The sequence below is a fragment of the Sorex araneus genome, chromosome X (assembly GCF_027595985.1).
Source record: "Sorex araneus isolate mSorAra2 chromosome X, mSorAra2.pri, whole genome shotgun sequence".
Classification (NCBI taxonomy): domain Eukaryota; kingdom Metazoa; phylum Chordata; class Mammalia; order Eulipotyphla; family Soricidae; genus Sorex; species Sorex araneus.
The window spans coordinates 234,475,762-234,484,402 of NC_073313.1; the positions used below are offsets into that span (position 1 = coordinate 234,475,762).

Below are 8,641 nucleotides of genomic sequence, written 5' to 3' on the forward strand. Positions count from 1 at the left end.
CAGTTTCCAAACTAATTCAAAGGTTCCTAAACCTGGCAATAAATATAATCACTTATACTCAATCACTCAAAAATAGGGGTTCCTATGGGCCAGTGATATCACTCAAATGGTAGAGCACATCCCTGGCATGTGTGAAGCCTTAAATTCAATCCCGACAACACAATCCTTCCTCAGCATAGCTGGGTGTGGTTCTGATGGCCCCTGATTACCGCATGACTACACTAGGCCTGAGTATCACCAGATCTGACCCCTATAAAAGCATTAATTCCTAGGCCCCATTCTCAGGTTCTAAGTTAGCAGATCTTAGGTGGTACCCCCAAAGATTAAAAATAATGCCAAATGATTCTGACCTGATTAGACTTTGACAATCCCTAGCACAGAAAACAGTTTTCTATCAATAGATATTTCCATGATTTCAGTAAATTTTAGAATACTTTTCTGACACATGAAAATATAAAAATCATCAATGTTATCAGAGTGGATAATTTCTACATACACATTCTGATTATAAGATATCAAATATTAAAGTCTTCATATAAAATAATGTGTATGGGTTTAGTGAAGATTACTCATACAAACCGCATCTCCAAATGGCACCAAAGCTGGTACTTCAGCTGTGACTCCAGTCTCTGGTTTAATATCGGGTTCTTTTTGAATTTTCTTAAGCATCTGTAATTAAAAGAAACTAATTTAAGAATTTAGAGGTAATCATAAAGAGATGCTGCAGCTGAGCCATCACAGGTAGGCTTCTGGGCTGAGATCTCTGGAACCTTCTCCAAGGGGCAGGTTCAATTCCCACCCTGCTGGAAGACCCAGCATCCCACCCACATCCAACCTTCTCCAAATTTCACAGCACTGAACAGCCCATGAGGAGCACAACAAATTAGATGGGAAAGTTGTATTTTTGTTGACTAAGCTGAATGTGCAAAAGCAGTAAAAGGCTCAACTAGCACCTAACAGATCAATAAATCTTCAGACAATGACTTCAGTAACATCACTGTGAGATATATGTTGTAACAAGCAATAGAAAGTGAATTATTCTGTGCCTCTTAAGAGGGTAGGCTTGGGGTGGAGTGGGGTGGGCGGAAACTGGGGACATTGGTGGAGGGAAGGTCACAATGGTAGTGGGACTGGTGTTAGAACAGTGAATACCTGAAACTACTGTATTATGAACAACTTTGTAAATCACAGTGTTTAAATAAAGTTTAAAGCATTTTTAAAAAGTTTAGAAGATAGGGGCCAGAGAGATAGAGCAGCAGATAAGGTGCTTATCTTGTACAAGGCAGATCACTGACACTGATTATCTTCCCCCAAGCTCACCTGGAGTAACTAATTCCAAAGTTTAGAGACAGGAGTAAACACTGAGCCCTTCTGGGTGTGCCCTCTACCCCCACAAAAATAGTTTAGAAGGCAAAGATAATATAACTAGATCAAGTATGACTTTAACTCAATAAATTTGTAAGAACTGGGTACTATCTTAGCAGTAGGATATTCATATATTCAGAAGACATCTCTACCTCAAAGGTCAACAATATGTTAGCAGAGAAACAAAATTTATACACAATTAAATATTAAATAATTTAGAGAATCATGATACAGGAGTGACAACAATGTGTTTCCCCTGTTAACTGAAAAAAAAATCACTGTCTTTCCCACATTCCAGGATTATAAATGGCAGTGATACTGCTTGAGAATTAGTTATCAGATTATGAAGAAATTGGAGGCTTATTCCTTTGAAGTAGTAAGTATATACGACATACATAGTAGGTATACAATGGAATTTCTTGGGTTAGATGTCATTGACCAGAAAATGACAAAGCTGCTATTCAGCATCATAAAAGCATCAGGATATTGTATGTCACTTGCTAGGAAAAAATTGAAATTCAAGTTTGTTTTTTTATTGCATTCATATCGCTTTTGTGCCATATTGGAAAATAGAAACATTCTAAGCCACGCCACCATAAGGCAAGGGCCATTTGTATTTAATGTGGGTTAAGACGTGTTTTCTAAGATTGTGATAACTTTCAATCTATTTTGAATAAGATTTCAATAAACACAAAGAAGCTGGAAACCATCTTTTAGAACACTTATGCTCAACAAACTCTTAGCAACCTAGTAAAAATATTACCTTTTTACTCACATTTTACTACCTTATTACTTTTCTTTCCTTATCTCAGCAGAGCTCTTTGAAATAGCAGCAATATTAACAAAACAACTAATTGCCAAAATTCCATTAGAACCTTGAACAAAAATTCTAAAACCTACTCTCATAAACCCTTCTGACACTATGAGAATTTTGCCTAATCTTGATTTCAGTGAATTCTATGACTCTTATTTGTATACCTTTGACCCCCATCTTTGAATTTCCTTGACACTTCTATTTAGTAGTCTTTACATTCACCTACAATATTCTGCACTTTTCCCAAGTAACAATTTTAACCTATCCTCCATTATTCTTCTACACTCTTCTTTGAAAATTCATTTACCCTTATACTTACCTTTTCCTAATATATTCCTGTTTTCTAGCTCTAATGGGAGCTTTGAATTCATGTGGGCACAACACTTATTAGTGTGCTGGAACAACTGTATTCCTGTCTGGCATAGTGATTATTACAGATTGAAATGCTACTGCCTCAGGAAATGAGTCTGATGTTAAAATCATACTAGCAAAACAAAAACAATTACAGTCTCACTAAACTAATTGTCTGAGAAAAATTTTGTCTTTACTACTTCCTTACCCAGCTTAGATCTTCATGAAGAAAAAAGTGATATTTGATTAGCCAGACCTTCAGTAAAGTAATTCTTTGCTGTAAGTTATAATTACAATAGAAATCGAAATTAAAAAATATTTCATACTCACTTTTTGTTGCTCGGGTTCAAGAGGAATGACTCCTTTTCAAATTCTGATTTTAGATCTTCATAAAATAAGGATATTCACATAAAAGCCCAGGAACTATCTCCTAGAACAGTGGAGAAAATAAAGCAATCATATTTCTTTAACAGATAAGTAAGCATGCATGGCAAACTATAAGCAGTGGGTAAATATGAAAAAAGTGTAAGTCAATTCAGAGGTATTCATATTAGAGTACTCACAGTATTATGTCTACTAGTTTGGTGGATTGCCCAATTACATTACTAAATGTAGCAGAATGTTTAGTCTGCCTTATACATACACAGGGAATAGTAATAAATAATTTCATGGCAAAGTATTAAACATGTTGACAATATCAACATAAAGCTACATTTAGGTTTTTTAATTGTCTAATTCTGCTAACTTTATCTCATAACAAATGGCTTCCTGTAATACTGTAATACGTAAAGTTGTATTTTGGGGGGGGTTGTCTACCAAGCAGTGCTTAGAAGGCCTAGGGGCCCCTCCTGGTAATTCCTCACCAGTTTGGCAGGCAGTTCAATCAAGGTAAGGTCTAAGGATGCAGTGCTGCTCTGGCTTTACGGTACCATGGATTGCCCAGGCAGCGCCAGTTATGCTCAGGGGGGCTCCAAAGGCCTAAGAATCCCTCTCTGCAAGAACTTAGACTTGTTTGCTTCCCTTCCCCAACTCTATTTTTGAAATAGTATTAGTATTACTGTTTTCTGACTGCTGTGCTACTCCACCACCCCTACCACCAGAATGTCAATAACCCCACAAAACTCTTTAAATGGCTTTCTTATTCTTTAGGTTTTCATTAAAAAGCTACCTACTAGAGAAATCTCTTCTTATCTACTATTAAAATTACTGCCTGCCACTCCACCACAATTATTTTCATTTGTAGATTCTTTATTTCCTTATAAACCAGCATAATCTGAAACTCTCTAATATTTGACTGTTAGCTAAGGGAAGGTGCTTTCCCTATTTTGTTCACTGCTACATCCTGTGTCTAGCATAAAGCACAGGACATACTTCCAAAAATAGGTGGGGTAGGGGAGTAATGAGATTTTTGAAAGTAATTATTATATTTCAGAATTTGGGAGGTGAAATCTTCTGAGTGAAGAGAGAGTCCAAAATGCAGAATTAAATTATAGTGAGCTACTGACAAGAATTAAGGAGATTCAAACAACTGTCATTAGGTGCAAAAAAGATTATCTACATTTTTTACTAAAGTCATCAATTATAATATCTCTTAAATTAAGCAACAGTCTCTTGACTAATTCCTCTAAATTATCTAATATGAAATGTCTTTAACATTCCATCAACTTTTAAGAACCACATTGAGACTGTCCCCGTATCATTGCCTGTATTTTATTTTCTCACATCAGACAGTATTGTAACAATCACCTAATAAGAATATTCCAGTGGCCTCCTTTTGAGGCCCATGAATCTAAATTTTTAACAATAACTCCAGAAGTTCTGGATAGTGGTTATCCAAGGACTAAAATTAATACTAGTCTGGAGGGAAAAATGTCTTTTTCCTATATAGAAAGGAAAACTCCTCCTGTACACATCGCAGCCTTTACTTTCCCATCCCCTTAGAGAACTTACTTTAGTGTCTTCTTCACTATTTTATTCATCACTAATTAATTTCTGATAGTCAAAAGAAGAAGAAAATAGTAAACACTGTTCATTTTTCTAAAAATAAAGTTTTCTTTTAATTCTTGGGTTTTATGTTTTGCTCTTGGGGGTCACATACAGTGGTCTCAGAACTCACTCCTGGTTCTGAGCTCAGGGATTGCTCCTGATGGAGCTCTGAGGACCATACAGGGGTCTGGGGACTGAATTTGAGAAAGGCAATCACGTTACCTGCTGTACTCTCTCTCCACCCCCAAAACACATTTTTTCACAACGTACTTCATTTTTCCTCTTCCCTCCCCACCTCTTCCCTCCCACAAAATCACTTTTTAGCAGATCATGCTCCTGCTTAAAACCTACAGCTGGATTCTCAACAATGAATATCCTTGAATTCAAACACATTCCAAATATCATTTGATAACTACTATATTCCCAAATGGATTCTGAGAAATGTGAAACATATCTGACAGATATACTTACTTCCAAGTGTTAAAAATTAAAGCAGCTGGCCAGGCCTACGCAGTTGGAATGCATGCTTCATGTGCAAAAGCCCTAGGGTTCATCCCCAGAACTAGACAGTCTCCTGAGCACTACCAGGAGCAGCTCCAATTACCAAGCAGGGGGAGCCCCAAAGCACTGCCAAAGCAAAACGAAAATAAATTCAATGGTTCATACATAAAATTCTGAGCATATTGTATAATTTTACATTATCCTTATTACCCTATAATAATCAAGTTGTAAGAAATTGCATACCAAACACAAAAAAAATGGAAAAATAAAACCATAAAATGAAGGACTTATTGCTCAAATACAGAATGCTTCATCAATGTACTGGTGCATAAGCAGCATTTATTAAATTGAAAAGAGTCATCCAGTATATATTTAATGACCTATATCATGTATCTTATAGTAGCACTGTCGTCCCGTTGTTCACCAATTTGCTCCAGCAGGCACCAGTAATGTCTTCATTGTGAGACTTGTTGTTACTGTTTTTGGCGTATAGAATACACCATAGGTAGCTTGCCAGGCTCTGCTGTATGGGCAGGATACTCCCGGTAGCTTGCCAGGCTCTACACGAGGGATGGAGGAATCGAACCTGGGTTGGCTGCATGCAAGGCAAACGCCTTACTCGCTATACTATTGCTCCAGCCCCTAAAGTCAACCTGTAGCAAACTATAAACTATGTATCTTATAGTAGTCATTAAAATAATTTTAGTAAGTATATCTCATTGTGATTCAATAAAAATTTTTTTGTTTTTGCTGGATGACAGCAATACAGTGATGACAGTGATACTGTGAATTTTAAGAAGTTATTAATGTTCTCACATATTATATTGCTTTATTACTCTAAAGTAAATGAGGTATAAAGCATATATTACTCAACAAATCATACAACTGTTTATTATATAACTAAGTCCAAACTTAAGTTTGTTTCCCTGGATGTTTCTCTCTAAAAATTCATTTCTGAGGTCATTATAACAAGTGCATATGTGGTTTTCTAAGTTCTTTTTTGTTGATATGTCACATATTAAACTATTCTTTGAATAAATAGTTTGGGAAATTGGACTAGAGAAAGATAAAACAGGGCTTTAGGCCAACCCAAAATTTGAATCCTTGCAACACACATGATCCTTGAGAATTGCCAGCAGTGATCCCTGAACACTGAGGAAGAAGACCTGAACACTGCTGTCTGTGTAGCAAAAACACAAACAGCAAAAACTTTAATAATACTTTATGACATAAAATGGGTAATGAATGCACTTTGCATATAGGTGCACCGTTTTCAATGTATATTCATGTTGTTACATCTATAAGCAAATTTCAAACATGGCCTGAAATGATAGTTTGGTGTCATTATATATATTTTTCCCAGTTAGTGGGTAATTGGGAGATTTTCTTTTTTATATGTGTAACTAAACAAACCCTCATACTTATGTTCAAAACTCATACTAAGAAATATTGGAAATCACCACTCTACAGCATAAAGTCCAAATTCTTTGCCTAGATTTCCAAGAACAACTCTTTAAGAAGCCTTTACTTAGTATTCTATAGCTAAAACCTCATATACTCGTGGAATACAAAATAGTATAATATGAAACTAACACGCAAGGACACTAGAGACAAGGGCCAGAAAGACTGCTCCACCATTGGAAGCCTGTCTCATGAACTGGGGGAGAAGGCAACAGGGATAGAGAAGGGATCACTTAGTCAATGATGGTTGGAGGGATGGCTTGGGATGGGAGATGTGTGCTGAAAGTAGATAAAGGACTAAACATGATGGCCTCTCAGTATCTCTATTGCAAACCATAATGCCCAAAAATAGACAGAGAGAAAGAAGGAAGGTGCCTGCCACAGAGGCAGGGGTGGGTGTGGGGTGGGAGTAGCCAGAGGGATACTGGAAACATTGGTGGTGGAAAATGCGCACTGGTGGAGGGAGAGGGGGTAATCATTGTAAGACAGAAACTCATCATGGAAGCTTTGTAACTATCTCATGGTTCAACAATAATAATAACAAATACAAATATAAATAATAAAACCTCATGTACTCTAAATTTATGAGTCAGAATCTGGGGGGTTAGATACTAAATTATATAACAAGGAACACAACTCCTTACTTTAAAAATATTTTACTGCACTTTAGGTAATATGGTTATAATAGGATAAAGCTTAGTGTATTGCTGTAAATACTGTTACAGCAGTCCACCACCACCAAATTTCCCCAGACCCTCCTCTGTCCTTATGTCACCTCTGATTCCATCTTCACACCACTCTCTTCTCCCCACTGATGGTTAATAAATTTGGTAATTCAAGGTCAAGGTTTTGTCATTTTAACTCTTCAATCTTATAGAGGAGATCATTTTTTAGTGTATCACTTGTTTCCTGTTATTTGGACTATTTTAAAAACAAAGAATGTAAATGTTTTAACCCAATAGAAACTTTGGAAAATGGTGTTTGACTATTACTCCTCTTTGCCTGAATGAAAAGGGTCTTCCTTCCCTGCACCACTAAATGGTAAACTCGAGTTTCATAAAACTCCCCACGTAAATGTGCCTTTCCATTTAAGATCAGAAGGCCTATAATTCACATTAAAGCTATGTAGCTTAGCTTGGACGGGTTCATCTGTAAAAGCCTCAGGACTTGGGGGGGGGGGGGAAGGTAGGTAACAATCATTTCTAGAGTTTAGCCTGAGCCTTGTAGTGGAAATATGGCCACACCGATTCATGACTGTCAGCAGCTGATGGAGAGTATGAACTCTGTATTGTGCAGAGTGCTTTTCTCTTCTGCTCTAGTTCTGCAGACAATCACAGAAGTAAAATAGACAGGAATTACTTTTTCCTCTAACGGTGAATAAAATGGGCCTGTGACAAATTAAATAATGGGCCACAGCCCTACACGTAATGTTCCACTTTCAAGTCTACCTCGCTCCCACCTGCTTGCTTAACCCTTCCTGGGTCTTCCAGCGGGAAGCAGGGTCAGGGTCTGCAGACAGGACCCTCTCCCTACCCAGGCAAGGCCCCAACACCCCCCTCACTACACAAACACATACACACACACACACACACACACACAAACACACACAGAGACTCACGTTCAGCAGCCTCTTCCCAGCGCTTCCCTTGACCTCGACCTCAGGCAGATCCGTGGTGTTGTCAATCCCTTTGGACATTACCCACCAAAGAAAACTTCCACACTCTGGCGTGCGCTGCTTCTAAGCTGGTTTTAGCATTCCTCTATTATAGGGAGGGGTTCTGGACTGGAAGTGGGAGCGCCAACCTCGGTTATCAGCTGTGCTAGAGAATGACCATTTCTAGAGGCAGGTTTACCCCTACTTGTTCTGCTCCTTTCCACGCCCAACTGCCAAAAAGTTCCAGCGCAGGCGCAGTCTCCGTGCCTCTTTCCCGCCGTTTTTAATGTTCTTCTGCGCGCATGCTCTAAGCACACGCAACGCCAACCGTTCAAACTGAGTCCCTGCAGTGCTGGTATGGGAAGAGTGTGGGCTTAAGGGTGAGGAGGTCAGCTCTGCGCATATGTAGGTATCCTCAGAGTCTGGTGGAGGGACGCAGGGCTCCTGAGCCTGGAGACAGAACGAGTCTTCATTCCTATCTTGTTTGCTTCTTAACCCATCCTAATCCC

General features: G+C 38.2%; 1 long non-coding RNA gene across 1 annotated transcript; it reads right to left on the reverse strand.

Annotated features, from left to right (window-relative positions):
• Positions 1–576: 576 nt before the first annotated feature.
• Positions 577–8,348, reverse strand: LOC129400002 (uncharacterized). Its single transcript, XR_008627341.1, has 4 exons — positions 8,097–8,348; positions 4,988–5,143; positions 2,861–2,960; positions 577–669 (listed from the first exon to the last, which is right to left on the reverse strand). It is a non-coding gene; the product is annotated as an uncharacterized LOC129400002 (long non-coding RNA).
• Positions 8,349–8,641: the final 293 nt, after the last annotated feature.